The sequence below is a fragment of the Saccopteryx leptura genome, chromosome 3, assembly GCF_036850995.1.
Source record: "Saccopteryx leptura isolate mSacLep1 chromosome 3, mSacLep1_pri_phased_curated, whole genome shotgun sequence".
In the NCBI taxonomy this organism is placed as follows: Eukaryota; Metazoa; Chordata; class Mammalia; order Chiroptera; family Emballonuridae; genus Saccopteryx; species Saccopteryx leptura.
The window spans coordinates 238915196-238943082 of record NC_089505.1 but is presented as its reverse complement, the minus strand read 5'-3'; the positions used below and the strand labels follow the sequence as shown (position 1 = coordinate 238943082).

At 37.8% G+C, this 27887-nt stretch overlaps 1 pseudogene; it reads right to left on the bottom strand.

The window, feature by feature from the left end:
- Positions 1-120: 120 nt before the first annotated feature.
- Positions 121-27887, bottom strand: LOC136398441 (T-cell surface glycoprotein CD1b-1-like; annotated as a pseudogene).

Sequence of the window (27887 nt, the reverse complement as noted above, 5' to 3'; positions counted from 1 at the left end):
TGACCAGGGTGTTACAGCAGAGCAAGTGGCCCCTTGCTCAAACAGGTGACCTTAGGCTCAAACCAGCGACCATGGCGTCATGTCTATAATTTCATACTCAAGCCAGCAGTACCCCTGCACTCAAGCTGGTAAACCAATGATTAAGTCGAATGAGCCCATGATCATTTTCATGTCAAGATCGATGGCCTTTCTTTCCTTGTTGGCAGGCTGAGGCATAGACAAAGACAATTTTCTCTTGATAGACATCTTTGGAGGGGTTTGATGAAAAATATACAAGACACAAAACACAAATTGCTGTACCAAGTCTGGGATAACAGTTGCAATGGTGCACACAGAGATAATAGAACGGCCGGAAGCTGGTCTGCACTGTTGTAAGCCCAGCTGGGCAATGCTTGTGCTGCCAGATGCGGAGCAGTCGTGGCTAGTGATTGTGGTCGTAAAGTCTAATGGTCGTAAGTTGTATAGGTCGTAAGTCGATCAATATCTGTAAAGAGCAACAGCAATACCTCTTGAAAGATCAGAATCCATATAACATCATGCATTTTTTAAAAACATAAAGAGAGGCATGGGAAAAAAAGAGGAAAGCATGACTAGACACAGGATAAAAAGAAGGCAACATAAATTGCCTTTGATGTTGCTCATGTGTTGGAAATAGAAGAAAAACTTCAAAGCCGGAAAACAGTGAATATCCAATATAATAAAACAATAAATCTCACATTTAAGAATTAAGGGAAAGTGTAAAGACAATGATGACTCAAAAGAGAAAGTCAATGAAAAAAAGAATATATTTTCAATAATTCCATGAAAATTCTGGATTGAAATGTACACTAAATTGCTAACAAGTTACAAGATAAATATACCAAAATCAAAAATATTTTTATATTAACAGTGAGTAATTTTAAAATAAAATTAAAAAAAAAGTTTTTTACAAAGTCTCAAATATAATAAAATAAATAAGAACAAACTTACTAGAAATGCAAGGACATACAGTGAATACTAAGAAGATTGCTGAGAGAAATAAAAGATTTAAGTAAATGGAGAAACATTTCATGCATTTATAAAAGCACCAAAAACTAATAAATAAGGATAAAATCAATAAAAATATAACATCTATTCAGTTTACATCTACTTATGTCATAAACAACTCACCTTGGTTTTCTGCAAATGAAGCCTTTTTGTCTTTTATTTTGTTTTGTTTTTTGGTGTAAATCATTTAGGATATATAGGTCTAAATGAAAAAAATTTCATTTAGTATTATAGTTACTTAGTGTGTTGATTTTTATTCATTTTTTTGAATGTATTTCTTATTAATCTCTATTGTTTAATCTGTTTTATGAAGAAAAAATCAGATACTAGATAAAATATTGTTCATATTTTAGCATATGCAAAAAGTGGATATTGTGGCAAAGAAATCAAGAGAACATTGAGCAATGAAAGGGAAAGATAGAAAAATTAGAAAAGATGTGCATTAGATATTATCTTCTTATTCCCGATTATTATGTATAGATGCAAAAGTTAGATAAAGAAGAAGGTTGTTAGGGAAAAAATGACTTAAGTAAAATATAGTGTTGAGGAAATCTCTATGAATATCCTGGACTGTGAGGAAGACAAACATCTGGGTTTTAAAGCAAATTAAATCTGAAGCATTGCTGGAGGCAAAAATGACAAAACTGAAGCTTTTCTACTTTGGGCACGTCATGAGAAGGTAGGTTCTTTGGAAAAGATGGTAATGCTGAGAAAACTAGAAAGCAGTAGGCAAAGAGGAGGACCAACTATGTGGTGGATTGACCTTGTAAAATAAGCTATAGGTATGACTGTTCAGGAGCTGAGCAGGACTGTTGAGGACAAAATGTTGTGAATAAAACTTATTCATAGGGTCTCCAGGAGTCAGAGCCAACCCAACATGCAAATAATGACAATTTCATCTTTCGTTAGACCCTTTCTATTTACTCCTTGAGCTAGAAAGTACAACTTTAGTACCAATTTGAAGAGTGTAATGGCAATTGCAGACACTCTTTTTTCATTCTGAATTTCAATGTTAAATTTTCTAAATTTTTATTATTAAGTTACGTCCTTTACCTTGGTTATAGCTAAACCATTGTATATTAAGGGAGTTTTCTTTTATGTTAAATTGATCATTTTTCTTCATCAATGTATATTTAATTTTATTGAGGATTTTGTTAGGCATATAATGAAGTGATAAGATTGTTAGTTTGTTAATTTAGATAGCTACATTAATTTATTTTCTAATAATCAATTATTCTTATACCCTTAGTAAAAACTTGGCATGTACATCAAAATTTACTTTCTTCCATGAGTAAAATTGGGTAACAGCTCTTGGTTGTTTGGTTTACTTGTTTGCTTAGTTTTTATTTATTTGCAAATCTTTAGTTTCAAGTTTTTTGTCAAGTTGTGGCATTTTTCTATTGTTATATACTAGTCCCATAAAATGACTTCAAATTTTTCTGTCTTTTTTATGTCCTGAAATTAACCATCAAATAAGAATTTAAGACCTTTGAAGTTAGTTATATCTTTGCCATTAGGTTTAATTTTTATGATAACTGACATACTTAGGGTTTTTTCTTCGTTTGACTCTTATTTTAATCATTTATAATTTCTAATAAAACTTTCCATTTTATTTTGACTTCAGACCACTTGAATATCTATTCGCTCTCTCCATTAACACCCACTTTTTAATTCTCAGTGTTGTGCACTTGTGCAGTATCTTTTTCATTAATTCTGCTAGAATTTACTTTTATTCTTTGTTAATATTTCAAAATAGTATTTTGTGGATAAGTGAATAATTACTATTATATAGTTTGTCTTAATCTCTATTTTAATAATACAGCCTTTATATTGATTTATTTTTTTCAACATTTGGGTTTATTCTGTTTGTTTACTTGTTTCTAGAGTGAATTCTAGAATTCTAGATTATTTATTGTCAACAATTATCTTTACTTACAAATACATTTAAAGCTATAAATGGTTCTGTAAGTCTACCTTGGTTTTATATATAACTCCATTATACACTATAGACAGAGCAAATTTGAAAAGAATATCTACCAAACTCAAAAAATGTGATAAAATAAAGTTGAAATGACATGTGCCAAACATCAATGTTATAAGTAATTGTACTAATTTGAGAAAGTTCAAATCCTTTACAAAGAAAAAATGAGATAATAAAATATTTTTAATTTTCCCCAAGAAATTGTGCTATTATATGGGTGAAAATCATCACATACTATTTTTCAGTTTTGACATGATCAAATACACAAATCACAGCAAAGAACTGGGGAACACAGAAATAAATTTCCGATAGCAATTCAACAACACTTAATGAAATTATTAGTAAAATTAATTCTAAATTTAAATTATGGAAAAGACAAATTCTAAATAAAAATATGTAACATTAATATTAATTTCTGTTTTTAAGTTATGGTATATTATTTCTTTCTGGCTTGCAAAATTTCGTTAGTGTCTAACTAGTATTTAAAATAATTTTTAATGGAATTACTTTTGGTAACATATTTAATAAGATTATCTAGCCCTGGCCGGTTGGCTCAGTGGTAGAGTGTCGGCCTGGCGTGCAGAAGTCCCGGGTTCGATTCCCGGCCAGGGCACACAGGAGAAGCACCCATCTGCTTCTCCACCCCTCCCCTTCTCCTTCCTCTCTGTCTCTCTCTTCCTCTCCCGCAGCTGAGGCTCCATTGGAGCAAAGATGGCCCGGGCGCTGGGGATGGCTCCTTGGCCTCTGCCCCAGGTGCTAGAGTGGCTCTGGTTGCAACACAGCGACGCCTGGAAGGGCAGAGCATCACCGCCTGGTGGGCAGAGCGTTGCCCCCTGGTGGGCGTGCCGGGTGGATCCCGGTGGGGCGCATGTGGGAGTCTGTCTGACTGTCTCTCCCCGTTTCTAGCTTCAGGAAAAAAAAAAAAAAAAAAAAAAAGATTATCCAGGCTTCAGCTGTGCAACTCTAAGATACATCCTCTGTATGTTGCATTGTGTGTTCAGCACCCACGTCAAGTCTCCCCCATCACCATCTATTCCCCTCTCCCCTCCTCCACCTCCCCTCACCCCGTTTTCCTCCTGAAATCCCTGCACTGTGGTTTGTGTCTATAAGTGGTTTTTGTACTTTGCTTAAAGTTGGTTTTAGACTAAAGATATTTACTCTATTTGCCCAGATCTGTTTCCAGCAGAAATTTTCTCTCCTATACTTTTCTCTGGGGGTGTCTCATAGTAACACTCACAGATCCTCTTTCATTAACCTTCCTGCCAAAAGTGAAACATTTACTGGAAACACATCATAAGACGTACTTTAAACGAGTTGAATTTTTTAAGTAGGAAAATGATGAGGGGAGGAAATCACCTAGAATTGACCTAAAATCATATTTTTAATAAATTTGTGTAAATGTAAGAAAATGTTCCATCTACTTTATTGAAAACTTTGTATTTATCAAAAGGATGACCTTCCTACATTTCTTTCAAAGGAGTCTGATTTATAACATTAATATTATTTGAATTAAAAAAATCCCAATTTAATAAAATATTAGCAGAAATTTTAAAATAACACCAACAGTTATATCTATATAGAAATAGAGATAATGATTTGATTTGGGGTGATAGGTACACAACATAATTAACAACTCAAATGCTATAGAAATATTTACCTGAAATCTATGTATTCATCTTGATCAATGTCACCCAATTAAATTTAATTTTCTAATTAAAAATTTTAAAAAGTTATATCTATATACAATAAACAACCAAAGATTTGTATAATAAAATTTTACCTTTCAGTTTGAACATGATGCTCTTTTATCTTAGGTGTAGAAGAGGGTGAATGCCCAGACTGTCCTACATAGTCACACAATGGGGTCTTTCCTAAGTCCATTCATCTACTCAGCAATTATTTAATTTTCCAACCCTGCCCACACAGCCAGCTCCTTCTTAGGGTTAATTTTTAGAAGGTTTATATATTCCAGCTTTATTTCCCCTCCATACCATATTTTAAAGCTAAGTGATATTTTTTCTTTGAAGGCTCATTCGTTTTCAAAGTTATTTTCCTTTAGATAACAGCTCTATTCATGTGATTTTATGAGGTCAGTACTGTCCAAAATAAGCACAGTAAAGGATACAAACTAGAATTCTTCAGTAGTATCAATCCACATTGTTCTTATCATCATTTCCTACCTCTTAACTGCCCTATTTTAAAATTTTTCAAAACTTTCAACAATTGTGATTCTTTCATAAACTCACCAATGAGTGCATTTAGCTCCCACCTTGAAAACCTGTGTGAGAGTTCCTAGCCCCGTCTGCCATGGCCTCAGTCACCACCTATCACTTATCATTACAGTCATATCTAGTGACATAAACTGGGTCTACACACTAAAATTATTACATAAGCTCTGAGGCCCTCAAGGTGCTAACTTAAAATGGAAATTCCATATTTCTCCTCAATTTTAGTTACATTTTGTTACATAGCTTAAGGAGCACTAAATTATGCTATACTCAACTTAGAGTCATGGTGCCTAATAGAACTACTAGAAAATAATTTATTCTGTGCTGTTCAGTATAGTATTTAATTAAATTTTACTGTTGTAGTTTAATTAAATTTGGAAGGAGTCTTCATGTTTAAACTGAAAATAACTACTTTCAGTTTTTACCTAAATTGCTATGGCTTTCTGTGAATCGAATGTCCAGCCCACAAATCAGGCTAATTACCCCTCATATCTGAGTTCCGGAGACAGACACTGCCCATCCCCCACAGGGACTTCTGACACACTTACATGGTAACTGCACGGCTCATTTAAAAATGTCTGGAAAGGCCCTGGGTGGTTGCTCAGAGGATAGAGCATCATCCTGGTGTGTGGACATTGTTGTTTTGGTCCCCAGTGATGGCACTTGTAAGAAGCTATTTCTCTTCTCCTCCTTCATCCCTGATTTACCTCTCCTCCTCATGCAGCCAGTGGCTCTGTTGGTCTGAGCACGTTAACCTCAGGCACTAAAATAAGTAACTCTTTCATTTGAGCATCGGTTTCAGATGAGGGCTGCTGGGTAGATCCTGGTCAGGGCACATATGGGAGTCTGTCTCTTTATCTCTCCTCCTCTCGCAATAAAAAGATGATAAAATAAAAAAATAATTACTGGAAAATTTAATCCCTGGCTGAATAGCTCTGTTGGTTCCTGGTTTGATCTCCAGTCAGGGCACATTACAGGAACAGCTCCATGTTTCTGTCTTTTTGTCTCTTTTCTTCACTCTCCCCATACCACCCAAAAAGGGAAAAGTCTGAACAGTTGATCACCACAGAACTCTACTTTTCTTCATTCAACTAACCAAGTCTATGATATCTATATTCTGTGGTTAAAGATAACTGTTTCCTAATTCTTTGCACTATTAATGAAGTATAGCTTTTTTTTTTTTTAATTAAACCAAATATCACTATTCTGATCATCTACAGCCAGGGTAGTTGACATTTTGCAATAGGATTATGAAGTTTTTCAATGAGAAAAATATTTGAATAATAGATTTAACACTGAAATTCAGCCATTATATTTTTTCATTTTTATTGTCAGCATGTTGTCCATCTATTTCTAATGAAATTTTTATCTCTATTTTTCATATTCGAAAATTTTTTCAGTTGTTCATAGATTACATCAGAGAGCTAATGCCCTCAGAGCAAGTTTATGAGGCATACAATTGTGTACGTCATATTATCAGGTTAGATACATAAAAACTATAGCCGTTTTTAAACTTTACTAGGACTTTTAAAAGTAAAACCTTTATTTTGAAACAATTTATATTTAATGAAAGGTTCAATGATAAGTATAGAGTTTCCATATAACTTTTACCTGGATTCCCCCAAATTTAACATTTTATGTAATTCTGGAAAATTTGCTGGAACTAAGAAATGAAGATTGGTAAATTATCATGAAAAAAACTACAGATTTTTTCAGATTTCACAAGATTTTCAGTAATTTCTGTTTCCTGTTCAAAGTTTCAGTCCAGGTAATCACACTCATTTAGTTACCACATCTCAGTCTTCTCTGATTTGCATCAGCTTCCCAGTCTGTCCTTGATTTCATGACCTTAATAATTTAAAGAGTACAGGTCAGATATTACATATAATACATAAATGTGTGAAATTTTTCTCACTTTTGGTTTGTCTGATGCTTTTCAAACTACTATGGGGTTGTCTAATAATTTTTGGGTTGTAGGTGTAAAGAAAAAACCCCATAGCAATGACATGCTCTTCACATCATATCATAGTTAGCGCACATGATATCAACATGACTTATGATTGTAAATTTTTTTTTTTTTTCTGAAGTTGGAAATGGGGAGGCAGTCTGACAGACTCCCACATGCGCCCAACCGGGATCCACCCTGCATGCCCACCAGGGGGCGATGCTCTGCCCATTTAGGGCATTGCTCTGCTGCAACCAGAGGCGTTCTAGCGCCTGAGGCAGAGGCCACAGAGCCATCCTCAGCACCCGGGCAATCTTTGCTCCAATGGAGCCTCGGCTGCAAAGGGTGAAGAGAGAGACAGAGAGGAAGGAGAGGGCGAGGGGTGGAGAAGCAGATGAAGCAGATGGGCGCTTCTCCTGTGTGCCCTGGCCGGGAATCAAACCCGGGACTCTTGCACACCAGTCCGACACTCTACCACTGAGCCAGCTGGCCAGGGCCATGATTATAAATTTTAACCTTGATCATGTGGTTAGAATTGTGTCAGGAAGTTTTTGTTTTGCTTTGTTTTATAGTGAAGTTGCTCTTTAACCTCTTCACACTCTTTTTATTGGAAACAAAACACTAAGTCTCCATTATTCAAGATGAGAACGTTTTAAAGATCTGTGGTAGATGTACCTATACTTAGCAATATGATACTATGTACTTTAAAAATGTACTAAGTGGATAGATCTTATGTTAAGTGTTATAACCCCCCCATGCACACACATGCACACACACACGCACACACACTCATACACAAACAGGTAATGATTGGAAGTAATAGATATGTTTAGTTCCTTGGTTAAGGTGATGAAATTACTAGTGTAGGTTGTTACACATTAATAAGGGAAGGGAGCAAAAAGGAAATCAGAAATTAAAAAGCCTACTTGCTTCTCTAGGAAGTTACAGTTTAAGACATTACAGGATATTGCATCCTTGCCCCACAAAGGGGATTAATACACCCCTTCCTGATTTAAGAAGAAAGGACACATTTTTTAATCTCCTCAGGGTACAACCCTTCCATCCCCAGATTATGGGAGAAGAAAACAGTAGAAGTCAAGATGGAGCCACAGAGACCTGTCAGTCAAGCCTGGAAAGTGCATCTGATTGATGAGTGGGAAAATCCAACACAAGTCTGCAAATGATTTAAAAGTTACTATAACTGATTAGTTTAAAGAAGGCCTAGTCCTTCCCAAAGACTAAGACAATATAACCCAAGCATAACAAATAAGCTCTCTCTTCTTTTCTCTCAATGGCAATGTGTTTGCCCCATTTATTTGTGCATTCTCCAAGCTGTCATGCAGCCCTAAGACCCACACAGGCCAGCCAGCTGCCTAAGACACACACAGGCCAGCTAGCTGCATATGCTTGACCTCAGCACCAACCAAAGAGCAGCTAAGATAGCTCTGGACAGTTGGCTCAGTGGTAGAGCATCGGTCGGGCATGTGAAAGTCCCAGGTTCAGTCAGGGCACTCAAGAGAAGCAACCATCTACTTCTCCACCCTTCCCCATCCCCCTTCTCTTTCTCTCTACTGTCTTCTTGCAGCCATGGCTCAAATGGTTCAAGCAGGTTGACCCCGGGTGCTATGGATTGTTCCATGGCCTTGCCTAAGCCACTAAAATAGAGCGGTTGCCAAGCAACAGAGCAGCAACCACAAATGGGTAGAGCATCATGGTGTGGGGAGTTTACTGGGTACATTCCAGTTGGGCATGTGTGGGAGTCTCTCTCTCTGCCTCCCCACCTCCCACTTAAAAAAATATCAAAATTCAAGCACCATTTCTACGAAATGTGTATTGCTTTCACACCATTATAAAGTTAAAAAAAACGTACGATGGAAACCATCTGTACTTTATTTTATTTATTTTGAGATGCATTTTATTTCATACCTTACATCTATAAAATCTGGGTGAAGCCCACTATGGATATCATCTTACAATATACTGACAGTTCTTGATTATTTTTTTGCTAGTATGTAAATTATGATATATCTCACAATCTATGGAAACTGAGTTGATCAAATATGAGTATTTTTTTAAGTATGATGAGATTGAGCTGCCAACTTGAGCTTCTGTTTTTCTGGGTACTAATTTCAAATGGGAAAGGAGACATAATGAAATCTCATGGAATATTTTGATATGACCTGTTAAGAACACAAACAGTTTTAGCTCTGCTTAAACATATTTTATAGCAAGCTTATTCATGATGACCAAAAAGTGTAATCAAACCAAATGTCCATTGCCAGGTAAATGAATAAACAAATGTGTTATAAAATTACAATTGAATATTATTCAGCCTTCATTAAATAAAAAAATAAAATCTTACACACACTACAATATAGCTGAACTATAAGTACATTACACTAAGTAAAATAACCCAATCATAAAGTATATATACTGGTAATTCCACTGACATCACGTATGTAGAGTAGTCAAATTTATATAGACAGTAAGTGGAATGTTGGTTTTTCAGGCCTAGATGACCAGGCAATAACAAAATGTTGTTTAATGTGTATACAGGTTAAGTTTTTCTAGATGAAAAGAGTACTAGAGAATGATTGCACAAAAATAGAAATGTAATTAATACTATTAAAAATGCTAATTAATACTATTAAATTTAAAATAACTGAGGTAATAAGTTTCATATCATATATACTTCACCACAATTATAAAACAGATTTACATAAAATAGATAGGAAGTGGGGAGAGAGTTCATAGGCATGGACAGCTGTCAGAGGGCCAGGGGAAGAAGACTGGATCAAAGAAGGTGAAATGATAAGCCAAAACCTTTAATATATAACGTATTGAGAGATAGCAGAATGGCAATAGCCAGAGTGAGAGAGGGTTGGGGTAGGGGGAGGAGGGCAAAGAAAAGAGGAGATGATTGGAAAGGACTTTCTTAGAGGCAGGTAGAGCATGACGCAGAGTGTAGATGGTGATATACTGAGTTATACACTTGAAACCTGCACGGTTTGGCAAACCATGTCAATGCAATAAATTAAAAACTAAATTAAAAAGAGAAATATTGAGGATAAAGTGTTATAAATAAATAGAAATTGTATAAAAGAGTAGGAGGAAGACAGAAAAGAAAGATTTTAAAAATTTTTACTAGCTCTTTAATACCATAATGCAAACATATCAAAAGACTGAAGGTGGACAATATTATTGCCAAAATTATCACTGTGGTAGAAGTAGCATGTCCTGACAATTGGGAGAAAACACACACATGTCACTACCAAACCCATTCCTGAGTCTCCTCCTGCCTTTCCTTGCTACCTAAGTGTCAACTCCATCACTTACCTGCTTTGATGTAAAGGCAGTTCCAACTTTCCCTCTCAGATTCTCTAACACAATAATCCATATCTATCTTCTATCATTTCTTTTTGCGCCACTTCAACCCATTAATAGGTCCATGACTCTTACCTCCTTTATGCCTTAGGTAAGTGATTTTCAATCTTTTCATCTAATGACACACACAAACTAATTATTAAAATTCTCTGGCACACCAAAAGTTATATTTTATGCTGATCTGACCAAAAAAGAAATAGGTAAAATTTTGATCTATTCACACAGATGGCTGTTACTGTGTTAATAGTTCCCATTTTTTTAAATTGACTATCTAAGTGAAAAGAGGTCACTGCCTCTGATTGAACAGTCAAAATTGTGTGTTTTAAAATATCTTGCAGCACACCAGTTGAAAATTGCTGCCTTTGTTCATCTTTTTCTCTCTCTTGTTTTTTTTTTTAAATTAATTTATATGTACTCACATGTTTATTGAAGCATTAGCCAAAATACAAAACAATGTCAAATCTCCATCAACAGATGAATGGATAAAATGTTGTACATATATACAATAGAATCTATTCAACCATTGGAAAGGAAGATTTCTTGACATTTGCAATGGCATGGATAAACCTTGAGCACATAATATTAAGTGAGATGAGTCAAATGTAAAGTATTTGTATAATATAACATATATGTAATATAAAAAATGTCAAACCTATGAAAAGCAAAACAACAGAGTAAAATGGTGTTTACTAGGGTATGGGGTGTGGGGGGTATGAGTAATTGCATTTAATGATACAAACATGTAACAGGTAGTAAATAAGCCATAGAGATCTACTGTTAAGTAAAATTAATTTAGAAACTAATATTGTATTTAACTATTTAATGTGACAAATATTGGTAAACAGCAATCATATTAAAATATATAAATGTATCAAAAGCATATATTGTATGTCTTAAACTTACAATTTTCTATGTCAAATTTATTTAATTAAAAAAAAATTCAAACTACTAAAGGCCACAGTGCTACAGAACCTACACTGTGTTGTGAATTAATTGCCAGGCAAAGTGAGTCATTACAGGGACTCACGTGTAAACATCTTCTGACACAAAGTTTAAGATGAAGCATTAGTTAGGCCAACAAGAACATCTCTCTCTTTCTGCCTCTAGACAGGATTAACACTATTTCTTAGACTTGAACTCTGAAAAGAACCTGAGGAATGTGTTTCAAGAGGATGACCCCATTCCCAACAGATTCTGAAAATAGACCAACTCATCACCAGCAGAATTGATCCTTTTATGAAATTAGTTCAAATTTAAGTTACAACAGCCAAACACACCTTCTCATAGATATGTGGTTTTTCATTCAGTAGTACACATAAACTTCCATGAATTCTCTGGAATAAAATATTTTCTCATGTACTTGGACAACTTTATAAGGAGCAAAAACAAAAGCAGATGACCTAGAGATAGGACTTCTCAAGTACTTAAGATCTAACAATTTCAACATTTTCTAACTAAGGCCAGCTGAACTCGGTAGCAAAATTGATTCTTGGTTTCCCTTTCCATTCTCAGTAACCGAATCAATGGGTATCCTTATAAACAAAGTTCTGATGTGAGAGTCAAGGTTAATTGTTTCACAGGACAGCATATCAGTAAACCAGTCATCTCTGTATTGGTTGTAATTATTCAAAGAAGTAAAGGCACTTACATTTCAATTCACTAACATCTTGTGAAACCACATTTCAGTAAAAATAAAAAGCAATTCTCTCTTCAAAAAGTTAAGAAACCTCTAGATGTAAATACAAACAAGTGTTCCAATCATGACACAGTGTAGTAAGGGAATGGATACCTGCCTGGCTGAAAATGGAAACAAAGCATTTTAAAATGATGACCAAACAGATGTCAGATAGACTCTTCAATAATTAACATAGAAAGTTTTGATATATTTGGAAAGCTTCTGGATTGGTGAACGCAGGAAAATGCAGGGGCAGGCACACCAGGAGAGGGCATGGGAGCTCCGCCCCTTCCCCATACCTTGTCCTGGCAGCTCTTCCATCTGGCTCTTCCTGCATTCAACTGTCGATATAAGAATATTCCAACGTTACTAATCTGACATCATGTAGATAGAATCACAGCATTTTTCTTCATTCAGGTGAAACCAGTGGTGGGTTTAGAAGTTGTATATTTCTGGAGGCTGGGAGTCCAAGGTCAGGGTGTCAAAAGGATTGGTTTCATTCTGAGGCCATTCTAGGCTTGCGGATGACCACACCTTCCTGTGGCCTCCTTCTGTCTCTTGTTTTTCTTTACTATTTCTTTTTACCCTCCTTCCCTCCCTCCTTGCTTCTCTGTCATACTCACTAAGTCTCACATTTGCCCCCCCCCCTCCATGCTTGTGGACCATCTCCTCCCATTTCCGGCCAGGGCCAGTTCTTTCTCACGCCAGTGGAGGACGATGTCTTGGCTTCCCAGGCTGCTGTGCTTTACTCGGCAATTCAGGTTAGCCTCCTCCCCAGCCACAACGTTCAGGGTGACTTGGAGATACCACGTACCATCAGCATTGGGCAGGATGTCACCTTGATGAGTTCCTGGATGCTCCTGCTCACGCCTCATCCACATCACCCATACAGGTTTGGGGTAAAATCCTGAGACATGGCACACCAGCAGCAGATGACCAAGCAAAGGAGGGGGGCCACTGGAAAGCCAGGTCTCAGGCTTCACTGGGGCAGAATGGAGCAGGACAGTGTCACATTATGACTCTAATCCAGAGCATAGGGAATCAGAAACCCACAAATTTCGACAGTGAACCTTCCCACTCCTTTGGAACCCCCCAAAATTTATGGATTAAGCTCCTCTCTCTTAGGGAACTACTACCAAAAATTTTAAAGAGTGGTGGAAAGTGACATAGAAAAGTTTTGGAGAGAGAACAGGACTAACCTTGTCTCTGCAGTTCCGCCTTCCCTGCATCGAGAACACCCAAGAAAAATCGAGGGCAAGTACTTAAGAGGATCATCTGTATAATATTATAAAGACCTTGGTATTTAGAGATAACTGTGGAAAAACCTCTGTGCTCTGCTGCCGCCCTGTGCAGCAGGCACACATGAATTATTCTGGAGGCTTATGAAACCCACTCCTCCCAAGTTCCCCTCGAGAAGCTTACTGTGGTCTCCCCAGAATGCAGCTCACAGCCACCTATAGCCTGTATCTCAATGGGATATGGATAGAAGAGAAAGAAGGAAAAACATATTTAAAGCCAAGAAGGAGAACAGGGATAGAGAAAGAAACTAGTATTTTTTAATTGGTAGGGGAAAAAGGTTTGAGATGTGAAATAATAAGTCAAAAGCCAATTTAAGCCCTGGCTGGTTTGCTCAGTGGTAGAGCGTCAGTTCAGTGTATGGATGTCCTGGGTTCGATTCCTGGCCAGAGCACACAAGAGAAACACCCATCTGCTTCTCCACCCCTCACCCTCTCTTTTCTTTCTATCTCTCTCTTCCACTTAAGAGGCTCTGTTGGAGCAAAAGTTAGCCCGAGTGCTGAGGATGGCTCCATGGCCTCTGCCTCAGGTGCTAGAATGGCACCTGTTGCAACAGAGCAATACTCCAGATGGGCAGAGCATTGCCCCGTAGTGGGCTTGCCATGTGGATACCGGCCAGGAGCATGCAGGAGTCTGTCTCTCTGCTTCTCCACTTCTCACTTCAGGAAAATACAAAAAACCCCAAACCAATCCAGTTCTGTCACTTCCTGCACACTGACTTTTTAGTGAACAACAATCTAAGTATAAGAGGGTAGTCCCATAAGATTATAATGAAGCGGAATAATTTCTACCTACTTAGTGACATCATGGCCATCATAATAGCATAATGTATTGCTCATGTCTTTGTGGTGATACTGTGGTAAACAAACCCATTTTACTGCCAGTTGTATAAGAGAATATCAATGCAATATATAAAGTGCATAATACTTGATAAAGATAATAACTGATGCTATTGGTTTATGTATTTTTATTCACTTTTAATTGTTATTTTAGAATGCATGCATTGTACTTCCAAAAAAAGAAATTTACCATAAAACAGTATGCCATATTGTTTCAGCAATAGCCTAATACCTCTCACTTTCTGCATCACTTGATTAGATAACTTTCTCTGTCCTTGATTTAACATAATCTATTTTTAGTACAACAATGTGCTCCATGAGATTTTATCTTTGGTGCAATAAAATATACCATATAGCCAAGGGGTGTGGTAAGCTATCTTATCTAGGAATGTTTAAGTTACATAGCAATAAATTTGTGTAACAATGTATATCTCAAAACAAGACCTCAATGTGAAGTGGTATATAATTATATTCAGAAACTTTATAAATTTTTTTTATTTATTGCTTGATTTTAGAGAGAGAGAGCTAGAGAAGGAGAAAAAGACACAGGAGAAAGAGAGAGAGAGAGAGAGACAACAATTTGTTTTCCACCCATTCATGCACCTATTAGTTGAGTCTTGTATATAGCTTGACTAGGGATTAAGTTTGCAACCTTAACACAACAGGATGATACTCTAAAAAACTGAATAATCAGCCAGGCTATTCTCAGACTTTTCAATAAGAAAAGAACATGGGAAAAGTATACATATCATAAATGGTAGGGCAGGGCTGTTGTACTAAAGTACAGTGGGTGAGAAGAAAGAAGGGGAAAATGTGAGGATCAGCGTGGTGAAGTCAGGAGTAAGTCCACATTCCAGTAAGAGTGGGAAAATTACATTGAGAGGAGGGAGCAGGGAGGAGATGCTTGAGGAGATGGATTAAAACAATAAAATTCACACTTTGGTTTACTCAGAAACAGGGTAGGAAAAGTGAGGGCTTCTTGCTTGGGGTTTAAGCAGAAAAAGTTATGCGCAAATAAAAAGAGGTCTTTATCAGATAAAAGTGCAAGAAGCAGAAAGAATCTGAAATACAGGGGGTTTTTGGGTTACGAAACAGTTTTGTTCCTAGGACAGTGAAGTAACCCAAATTTTGGTGTAAGTTAAAACACAACTAGCTGCCTAACCAGGCAGTGGTGCAGCGAATAGCACTGTACTGGGACACAGAAAACCCAGGTTCAAAATCCCAAGGTCACCATCTTGAGTGAAGGCTTATCCGGATTGAGTGCATTACTGACTTGAGCACAGAGTTGCTGGGTTGAGTGTAGGATTATAAACATGACCCCTTGGTCACTGGCATGAGCCCAAGGCAACTGGCTTGAGTAAGGGGTCACTCACTCTGCTGTAGTCCCTTGTCAAGGCACATATGAGAGAGTAATCAATGAACAATTAAGGAGCTACAACAAAGAGCCACAAAGAAGAATTGATACTTCTCATCCCTCTCTTCCTGTCTGTCTGTCCCTATCTGTCTCTCTCTCTGTCACAAAACAAAACCAGAAACAAAAACACACCCTAGCCAAACACAAACAGAACATTTGCACTTTCAACAGTCCAAAATGGCCTAGGTTAGCATACTGTGGATCCCAACTCTGCCATTTAGAAACCTTGTTACTACATATCCTTGCACCATGCTCAACCAAACTAATTCATCCACATAGTCCATAGGGATGATGCTAACAACATAAACTGAAGCACGCACATCTCAATTATTTTTAATTTTTTTTGAAAATGAGCATTGTGAACTAGAAACAACATATGTCACACAAGTCATAACACAAGGATGCCCTGTACTTTGTGGAGGTATGGTGTCTAAGATGAAGATTGCTCTAGAGAAGTTTGTTCATACAGTTGGATAAACTGGGAAGGAGGAGAAAAAGATCATGGGTTGCAGTAGCATGAACCAAGAGGAACAAAGAAAAAATCATTGATAATCTCCCCGGATCAAAAGACTACACTTACATGTCAACTGGAATTCACTGACATAATCCTGTGCTATCTGAGGGAATCTGAAGAAATAGAACCAGGATGTTTCCACCACCTCAGTCACCTCCAAATTGCTGAAGTTGCCCTTGGACTATGGCTTCAGGCCTGACCAGGCAGTGGCACAGTAAATAGAGTGTCGGACTGGAACGCGGAGGACCCAGGTTCCTAACCCCAAAGTCACCAGTTTGAGCTTGGGCTCATCTGGTTAGAGCAAGGCTCACCAGCTTGAGCCCAAGGTCACTGGCTTTAGCAAGGGGTCACTTGATCTGCTGTAGTCCACAATGCATATTTGAGAAAGCAATCAATGAGAAACTAAGGTGCCTCAACAAAGAATTGATCATCTCTTTCCCTTCCAGTCTGTCTGTCTCTATCTGTTCCTCACTCAGTCTGTCACAAAAAAATAAAAAATAGGATGAAGACAAGATGGCGATGGAGTAGGTGGACGTACCAATTCCCACCTCCTAGAACCAAAGTGGATTACAAACTAATTTTAAGAACTATCATCTGGAAAAACCAACTTTGGACTAAACTAAGAGGACTCTTCAACCAAGGAACACTGAAGAAGGCACACTGAGACTGGTAGGAAAAGTGGAAACATGGAGAGGGCTGCCCAGCTCCCCAGAGCAAACGGCAGCCGGGAGAGACTTGCGTGGTGGGAAGTGAATTTAGCAGAGAGGGAGGGTTGTGAGTCCCAGAAACAAAGCTCCAGCCTACAGCCCCAGAGCCTAGAAGAGGTGTATGGACAGTATTTAGATAGAAACAAGACAGGATACTGTTTGTGAGAAAAAGACTGATTTCTCAGACCCAGGATTCTTCTTAAAGGGACCGCACAGAACACCTCTCTCACAACCACTCACCCAGGGCTCTGGGGGATGGGGAGAGAGGAGAGGACTGGAGTAGCAGGAAGAGAGTATAATCTAGGAGGCACAGGGAGAAACATTTTGGGAGCCAGCCACCCTAACCCCTGGAACGAGTCACTCCCCAAATCTGAAGTGAATATTTCCCCTGGAAACAGCAATACCAGCAAAGGGAAGCAGGACACCAGCCAAACAAGCTCTCCCATGGCACTCAGAGCAGAGTCACTTAGAAGGAGAGAGCTTTTGGGACTACAGTAGTGAGTGTTAGGGTCTGAGCTGCAGCAACCCCACTCATACGGCTGAGGGCTCCCGGAGGGCGGGTAGTGGTGGGACACAGAAGCGCAGTTCTGTCAGCAAGGGCGGAAGCTGGTTGACCACGACTGGGCCCAGGAGTAAGCTCAGTCTTGGCCAGATGGGGAGGAGTAGGTGTGCAAAAGTGGTCAAGCCCAGCTGTGGGCAGCCTGCAATCCAGCCTGCGGTAGAAGGGTAGGAGCCTGGAAGGAGTGGAGACCTGCCCTTGAGCAAGGGTGCAGGAGCACAGCCTTGCCCCACTAATGGAACTGAGGCTTGTGGCCTGACTTGGGAGCCGACTCCCCCCACAGGGGTGGAGCCAAAAGCCCAGAACAGGCGGAATCCTGCTACTGAGCATGGGCACACAATCCCACCCAGCCTGTGGAGCCAAAGCTTGCAGCTGTCCTACGAACAGGCTCCTCCTGCAAGGGTGGGGCGGAGCCCCGCAGCTGAGCAAAGGTGCTCGTTACTGTCCTCAGGGCTGAGCATAACACCACCCACGGAGATGGGACAAAGGCTAAAGCCACCATGGCATGTACACCCAAGCACATGTTCACAGACACTCTTTGAAGGAAAGCCGGAAACCATAGCAACAGCCCCAGTGGGCAGGCACTGGCAACATCCATACCCAAATGCTCTAGGCAGCAACAGCAGAGGGGGTGGTGGGCCTACAGACAGACCATACCTAGAAAACAGAGGCCACAACCAGTGGACTCCAGTGGCCAAGACCTTCTTTACACAGAGAAGATGAGTAGGCAGAGAAATGCAACACAAATGAATCAAGAGAAATCCCCAGAAAAGGACCTGAATGAATCAGATATAACCAAATTACCAGATGCAGAGTTTAAAATAATGATTGTTAGGATGCTCAAAGATATTAGAACAATAATAGATGGTCATTACAAACATCTAAATAGAGAGATAGCAAATATAAAAAAGGACATTGAAGTAATAAAAAAGAATCAGTCATAAATGACAAATACAATATCAGAAATGAAGAACACAATGGAAGGAATTAAAAGCAGGATGGATGAAACTGAAAATTGAATGAGTGAGTTAGGGGACACAATTAATGAAGAATGGAAGCAGAGCAGAAAAAAGAAAAGAGAGTCAAAAAGTCTGAGGAAACTCTAAGAGAGCTCTGTAACAACATGAAGAGAAATAACATCCACATCATAGGAATTTCTGAAGAAGAAGAGAAAGAACAAGGGATAGAGACTTTGTTCAAGCATATTATAGCTGAAAACTTTCCTAAATTAAGGTAGGAAAACATCTCACATGTTCAGGAAGCACAGAGAACTCCATTAAGAGAAACCCAGAGAAATCAACACCATGAGACATCATAATTAAAATACCAAAACTAAGTGATAAAGAGAAAATATTAAAAGCTGATAGAGAAAAAAAGACTATCCCCTACAAAGGAGCCCCCTTTAGGATGACTTCTGACTTCTCAACAGAAACACTTGAGGCCAGAAGGGAATGGCAAAAAATATTGAAAGTAATGCAGAACAAGAGCCTACAACCAAGACTATTTTATCCAGCAAGGCTATCATTTAAAATTGAAGGAGAAATAAAAAGCTTTACAGACAAAAAAAAAAAAAAAAACTCAAGGAATTCACTGCAACCAAACCAAGGCTGCAAGAAGTGCTAAGGGGCCTGTTTTAAACAGATTAAAGGAGAAAAAAGAATATAGCAAAAGAGGAATACAGTTTTAAAGAATAAAAAGGCAATAAACAACTATATATTAATAATAACCTTAAATGTAAATGGATTAAATGATCCAATCAAAGGACATAGAGTAGGTGCGTGGATAAGAAAACAGGACCCATACATATGCTGTCTACAGAAGACACACCTTAAAACAAAAGATGCACATAGACTCAAGCTAAATGGATGGAAAAAAATATTTCACGCATATGGAAATGAAAAAAAAGCTGAGGTAGCAATACTTACATAAGACAAAATGGACTTTAAAACAAAGACTATTGTAAGAGATAAAGAAGGTCACTACATAATGATAAAGGGAGCAATCCAAAAGGAAGATATAACCATTATAAATATCTACACACCTAATATAGGAGCACCTAAATATATAAAGCAGACTTTGATGGATTTAAAGGGTGAGATCAACAGCAATACTAAATAGTAGGGGATTTCAATACCTTACTAACATCACTAGATAGATCCTCAAGAAAGAAAATTAACAAAGAAACTTAAAGGACATATAGATCAACTCGATTTAATAGATATCTTCAGAACCTTTCACCCTAAAACACCAGAATATACATTCTTTTCAAGTGCTCATGGTACATTCTGTAGAATAGACCACATGTTAGGGCACAAAAGCGGTCTCAACAAATTTAAGAAGATTGAAATCATATCGAGCACTTTCTCTGATCACAATGGCATGAAACTAGAAATCAACCACAACAGAAAAACTGAAAAATACTCAAACACTTGGAAATTAAATAGCACGTTATTAAATAATGAATGGGTAAACAATGAGATCAAAGAAGAAATTAAAAAATTTCTAGAAACAAATGATAATGAGCATACATCAACTCAAAATTTATGGAACACAGCAAAAGCAGTCTTGAGAGGGAAGCTCATAGCATTACAGGCATACCCCAAGAAGCTAGAAAAAGCCCAAATAAACAACTTGATCCTATATCTAAAAGAACTAGAAAAAGAACTGCAAGTAAAACCTAGAGCTGGTAGAAGAAAGGAAATAATAAAGATCAGAACAGAAAGAAATGACATAGAGGCTTAAGAAATAATACAGCGGATCAATGAAACCAGGAGCTGGTTCTTTGAAAAGGTAAACAAGATTGATGAATCTTTAACCAGAATCACCAAGAAAAAAGAGAGAGGACTAAAATAAATAAAATTAGAAACAAGAGTGGAGAAATAACAACTGACACAACAGAAATACAAAATATTGTAAGAAAATACTATGAAGAACTGTATGCCAAAAAACTAGACAACCTAGATGAAATGGAAAAATTCCTTGAAACATATAATCTTCCAAAAATTAATCTGGAAGAATAAAAAAACCTAAACAGACCAATTATAACAAATGAGATAGAAACAGTTATCAAGAAATGATGACATCGAATCATTTACAATAAAATGGTGGGATCTTAATAAAATTATATGGAGTGAAATAAGTAAATCAGAAAAAAACAAGAACTACATGATTTCTACATTGGTGTGACATAAAAATGAGACTAAGAGACATGGACAAGAGTGTGGTGGTTACTGGGATTGGGGGGGAGGAAGGGCGCAGGAGGAAAGGAGGGAAAGGGGAAGAGGGAGGGGGAGGGGCACAAAGAAAACTAGATAAAGGGTGAGGGAGGAAAATCTGACTCTGCGTGATGGGTATGTAACATAATTGAATGACAAGATAACATGGACATGTTTTCCTTGAATATATGTACCCTGATTTATTGATGTCACCCCATTAACATTAATACAAATTTATTAAAAGAAAAAGAAACAGTTATCAAAAAACTCTCCAAAAAGAAAAGTCCTGGGCCTGATGGCTTCACAAGTGAATTCTACCAAATATTCAAAGAAGAACTAACTCCTATCCTTCTCAAGCTATTTCAAAAAATTCAAGAGAAAGGAAGACTTCCAAGCTCCTTTTATGAGGCAAGCATAATTCTGATTCCAAACAAAACAAAGAAAGTAAATTATAGGCCAATATCCCTGATGAATTTAGATGCTAAAATCCTCAACAAAATATTAGCAAACTGAATCCAGCAATATATGAAAAAAATCATACACATTCATCAAGTGTGATTTATCCTTGGGAGGTAAGGCTAGTACAATATTCACAAATCAATCAATGTGATTCATCACATAAACAAAAGGAAAGAGAAAAACCACATGATAATTTCAATAGATGCAGAAAAAGCATTTGATAAAATCCAGCACCCATTCATGATCAAAACTCCCAGCAAAGTGGGAATACAGGGAACATACCTCAACATGATAAAGGCCATCTATGTCAAACCCACAGCCAACATGATACTCAATGGGCAAAAATTAAAAGCAATCCCCTTAAGATCAGGAAAAAGGCAGGGGTGCACCCTTTCACCACTCTTATTCAACATAGTTTTGGAAGTCCTAGCCACAGCAATCAGATAAAAAAAAAAGAAATAAAAGCATTCAAATTGAAAAAGAATAAGTAAAACTATCATTATTTACAGATGATATGATATTGTATATAGAAAACCCTAAAGGTGCAGTCAAAAAACTACTAGACCTGATAAATGAATTCGGCAAGGTGGCAGGATATAAAATGAATACTCAGAAATCAGAGGCATTTTTATATACTAACAATGAATTTTGAGAAAGAGAAATTAAGGAATCAATCCCCTTTACTATTGCAACCAAAAAAATAAAGTACCTATGAATAAATTTAACCAGGGAGATTAAAGACTTGTACTCAAAAAATTATATAACATTGATAAAAGAAATCAGGGAAGATACAAACAAGTGGAAGCATATACAGTGCTCATAGTTAGGAAGCATAAACATCATTAAAATGTCTATATTACCCAAAGCAATTTATGAATTCAATGCAATACCGATTAAAATACCAATGACTTACTTCTTCAAAGATATAGAACACATATTCCAAAAATTTATATAGAACCAAAAGAGAACACGAATAGCCTCAGCAATCTTGAAAAGGAAGAATAAAGTGGGAGGTATCACACTTCTGGATATCAAGTTATACAATAAAGCCATTGTATTCAAAACAGCCTGGTATTGGCATAAGAACAGTTATATAGATCAATGGAACAGAACTGAGAATACAGAAATAAACCCACACCTTTATGGACAACTGATATTTGACAAAGGAGGTAAGAGCATACATTGGAGTAAAGACAGCCTATTCAACAAATGGTGTTGGGAAAATTGGAAAAGCTACCTGCAAAAAAATGAAACTTGACCACCAAGTTACACCATCCACAAAAATCAACTCAAAATGAATAAAAGACTTAAATGTAATTCGTAAAACGATAAGCATCTTAGAAGAAAACATAGGCAGTAAGCTCTCTGACATCTCTCGCAGCAAGATATATGCTGATTTGTCTCCACAGGCAAGTGAAATAAAAGACAGGATAAACAAATTGGACTTTATCAAACTAAAAAGCTTCTGCACAACTAAAGACAATAAGAACAGAATAAACAGACAAACTACACAATGGGAGAATATACTTGACAATGCATCTAATAAGGGGTTAATAACCAAAATTTATAAAGAGCTTGTAAAACTCAATACCAGAAAGACAAACAATCCAATCCAAAAATGGGCAAAAGAATTGAATAGACACTTCTCCAAAGAGGACATACAGATGGCCAATAGGCATATGAAAAAATGCTCAACATCACTAATGATTAGAGAAATGCAAATTAAAACCACAATGAGGTATCACCTCACAGCAGTCAGAATGGCATTCATCAACAAAACAACACAGAATAAGTGCTGGCGAGGATGTGGAGAAAAGGGAACTGCTGCTGGAATGCAGACTGGTGCAGCCACTGTGAAAAACAGTATGGACATTCCTCAAAAAATTAAAAATCAAACTGCCTTTTGACCCAGCTATCCCACTGTTAGAAATATACCCCAAGAACACCATAGTACTGTATGAAAAGAAGAAATGCACCCCCATGTTTATTGCAGATTTGTTCACAATAGTGAAGAGCTGGAAACAGCCCAAGTGTCCATCAGAGGACAAGTGGATTAAAAAGCTTTGGTACATATATACTATGGAATACTACTCAGCCATAAGAAATGATGACATCGGATCATTTACAACAACATGGATGAACCTTGATAACATTATACTGAGCTAAATAAGTAAATCAGAAAAAAACTAAGAATTATATGATTCTATACATAGGTGGGACATAAAAATGAGACTCCGAGACATGGACAAGAGTGTGGGGGTTATGGGGTGTGGGGAAGGAGACGGAGGAGGTTGGGGAGGGGAGGAGCACAAAGAAAACCAGTTAGAAGGTGAGGAAAGACAATTGGACTTTGGGTGATGGGAATGCAGCATAAGCAAATGTCATAATAACCTAGAGATGTTTTCTCTTAAAATATGTACCCTGATTTATCAATGTCACCCCATTAAAATTAATAAAAAAAAAAGAATTTGTCTCAGGGCTAATTCAGGCAGTGAGAAGAATAGTATAAGGATGTTAATTCTGCTTCTCAGGCCACATCCTGTTAAAGGGGCCCCAAGAAAATTGGCGATTTGGCTCTTCTGACTTTGCCAATTGGATTTAAAAAAAAATAAGTCAGGAATGCCCTGAAATGGAAGTAACAATTCAAGGGCATAAATTTAAAGGACTTTTAGATACTGGAGCTGATGTATCTGCTATTGCTAAGCTACTTTGGCCTCCTTTCTGACCCACTCATGCAGCAGCCACAGAATTACAAGGTATAAGGCAGAGTAAATCCCCTCAACAAAGTTCTAGTTTTTTACACTGGAAAGATTAAGAAGGTCATTCTAGATTTTTTAAGCCTTATGCGCTCTTGGATGGCCAGTTAATTTGTGAGGTACAGATGTTTTGAAAAATATGGGAGCGTTGCTTGTCAGTCCTAATGGTTTAGTCAGTACTCAGATGCTTGATCGGGGATTTTTGCCCACTAAGGGATTAGGGAAAGAATAGCAAGGAATTCTCACCCCCATAGAAATGGCACCCAATACCAGAAGGTGTAGATTAGGATATCAAAATTTAGCATAGGGGCCTTGGTAGCTCCTGCTACCCCAATAATGCATTGTGCAGACCCAATTACTTGGAAATCAATTAATCCTGTATGGGTAGACCAATGGCTCCTTTCTCAGGAGAAACTTAGGGCAGCTGCTCGATTGGTACAAGAGCAGCTATAGCTTGGGCACATTGAACCATCTAATAGCCCATGGAATACACTTCCGTATTTTGATCTCCTTGATTATCAAGGGGCACAGGCGACCCTTACAGCTTATAGGTTTTGAGCCTCAAAATTATTGTTGTTCCTTTTTTCAAAGGATCGACAACAATGGCTCTGGGAAACTTCCACTAAATGGCAAATCACTTTTGCAAATCAATGGACAACTTTATACTGAAACAGTCAACTTAAAATCAGCTCAAAGACTAGAATTATATGCCATTATCATGGCTTTTCAGCATTTGCCATATTCCTCCTTTAAGCAAATATTTACTTATGGTTGTTTCCACTATAAAGACTGCTGTCTTAGGGACAACTGCAGATTAATTATTTCAGCAGTTCCTCCTTCTTCAAAGACTTGTATGTCAACATAGAGCTCCATGTTTTATAGGACATGCTCAAGCTCACTCCATGCTCCCTGGAGCTTTAGCACAAGATAATTCCCTTGTTGATCAAGCTACCCAAAAGAAAATTATTTGGAGCAACCATGACAGATCGAACAGTTCAGTCTCATACTATTCATCACCAGAATGCTGCAGCCCTGTGTAAACAGCTTCAACTTTCTCGGGAAGCAGCATGGCAGATTGGTAAATCCTGTCCAATGTGTGCTATACTACAATCTGTCCCTTCATTTGGAGTTAACCCTCAAGGACTCCTACCAGGACAACTTTGGCAAATGGAGGTTACTCATATACCTTCATCTGGCAAACAGCCCTATGTCCAAGTTACAGTAAATATTTATTCTGGATTTATATACATAGTAACCTCTGCCAGAACAGGAGAGGCTGCTAAGCACATTATAGCTCATTACGTGTATGCATTTTTCTATTACTGGATTTTCTAAACTGGTTAAAATTGGCAATGCTCCTGCATTGTAGCAAAAGCATTTACTGTATTTTGTCAAACCTTTTGAATTATGGGTATTTCTTACAATCTTTAAAATCAAGGTATTATTAAAGTACACCCAGCAAATATTTTAAGGTCAACTTAAAAAAAAATTAAAAGGGGGGAGTCATATCTTGGAACATCTATGGGTCTGCCATATCATGCTTTTAACTTAAAAAATTTTAAATTTCTTTTGAATGCTGATGAACTGGAAACACCAAATCTTCTTCTCCTGCAAACTTCTAACTTCTTTTATTTGATCCAGCTAATTAATAACACTGTTCTATCTTTTTCTAAATAGTTCCAGATATACAGAAAATGTTTATATAGGCAGATGGGGATCCTCAAACCCCTCAGCGAGATCTTCTGAGCATGGCTTTTAAGGTACCAAGAGGCAGAAAAAGCCCAATAGAGATCAGGTGAACTTCCAGCTCTTAAGATATGCCCTTAAAGGCTCCAATGTCCCAAAGAAGTCTCATAGAAATCCATCTGGGTCCTGCTTCAATAGTGAAAAGGAAGGTCATTGAGCTAAAGCCTTTGCTGTGAGGAAAAAGGGACACTGGAAGGTAGGCTTCCCTCTCACTCCTCTAAGGGAGGGTTCAGTCTCTTCCAGCCCTGCTTTAGCCACCTATGACCTAACCTTGCCCAGAATGCTGGGGTTTGCCACTGAAGGCTGAAGGTGCCCAGGGCTGTCAGCCCCATCTATGACACTGTGGACGAGCCTAGGGTGTTTATTCCAAGAAGCAGGTAAACTGATCTCATTTGCATAATGGCCACATAACTATGTCTTGCCTGAATAGTCAGGTTTTTTATTCTTCCCTCGAAGATCTCTGTTGTGGGTGTTGATAGTCCTATTTTCTGCTGCTTTGTTTAATATATAGTGTTTCCTTTATTCCTCCTACCTCAATGCCCCACTCATATTTCAGGCTGGGACCTACTCCTAATTTAGAGCTCTCTTTCCCCCTTTTGCCAACTTCTATTGTGAATTTACCTTTGCCACCCAGCTTAGTGTATCCCAAGGTTCTCTTTACCATGCCACAGTAGCAGAGCTCCAGGGAAAAGCACTCTGGTCTCATCTCTCCAGGCAGAGAACAGAGGCTCCATCTCCACACATGCTGCAGATGGCTTTTCCAGTCTACCTGAATCATTACCAGCTAGTAGCAGTGGTCATTGAGACTTGGACATGATTTGCAAAGTATAGAATTGTGATAACAATCCCAGTGCCATGTGGACTTTTTCTGGATGTGGACTTTTCCTGGATGCCTGCTCCTTGTGATAGCTCCTAACAGACTGAACTGGGGTCGGGTTGCATTCGCAGGGATTTGGAATGGTGTTGGTGCCAACTTGGACTTGGTAAACATGTTAAGGACACTACTCTTTTATGGATTCATGTTGTATTGGCCAAGAGTTTGCTTAAAGGTTTTAATCACAGTAAAATAATATATATATATATATATATATATGTATAAAGAAGATGTGGCACTATGGTATACTACTCAGCCATAAGAAATGATGAAATCATATCATCTACAACACAATGGTGGGATCTTGATAACATTATATGAAGTGAAATAAGTATATCAGAAAAAAACCAGAACTGTATGATTCCATACATTGGTGGGACATAATAATGAGACTAAGAGACATGGACAAGAGTGTGGTGGTTATTGGGGGGAGGGAAGGAGGGAGAGAGGAAGGGGGAGAGGGAGGGGCACAAGAAAACTAGATAGAAGGTGACGGAGGACAATCTGACTTTGAGTGATGGGTATGCTACATAATTGAATGACAAGATAACCTGGACATGTTTTCTTTGAATATATGTAACCTGATTTATTGATGTCACCCCATTAAAATTAATAAAAATTTATGTATTAAAAAAATAAAAATAATTATAAATAAAAAATAAAAATAAATAAATAAAAAATGCTTCAGGGAAATGGCTGTGTCTGAGTCACTATTTCAGCCATGAATCCGCAAGTCATCCAGCCAGTCTGAGCCTTGATTTTTTGCCCAAGTGCTGTTGATAAATGATGATATGAGATGGTATGGAAAGAGAATGGACCCTGGAAAGCTGTGGGTAGTAAGAGGATAAAGAGAGAGAGAGAGAGAGAGAGAGAGAGAGAGAGAGAGACAAAGAGAGAGAGGAGCAGGAAAAAATTTGGGGAGGGGGAGGAATTAAACCAGAAATATTTAAAAAATAAAAAATAAAAATCCCAGAGCCTGAACATCAAAATGCCAGAAACATTTGCTTGTACCAGGGCCTTCAGCTCCATCCTCAGCATCCAAATTAGAAGAAGAGGGCTGGAGACGGGCTGGCTCAGACCCTCAGGGGTATGCACAGCATGCTTTCATCCAGACCACCCAAACCCATAGTTCCAGCCAGAGTTACTCTTACCTTGCTCATGTTTCTGCTCATTGTCACTACCTGGGATGAGACCTGTTAGCAACAGAAGTGGAAAAAGCAGTGTTTCACCAGGAGATAAAAATTCTGACTCATAGAACTGGTGTTCCAT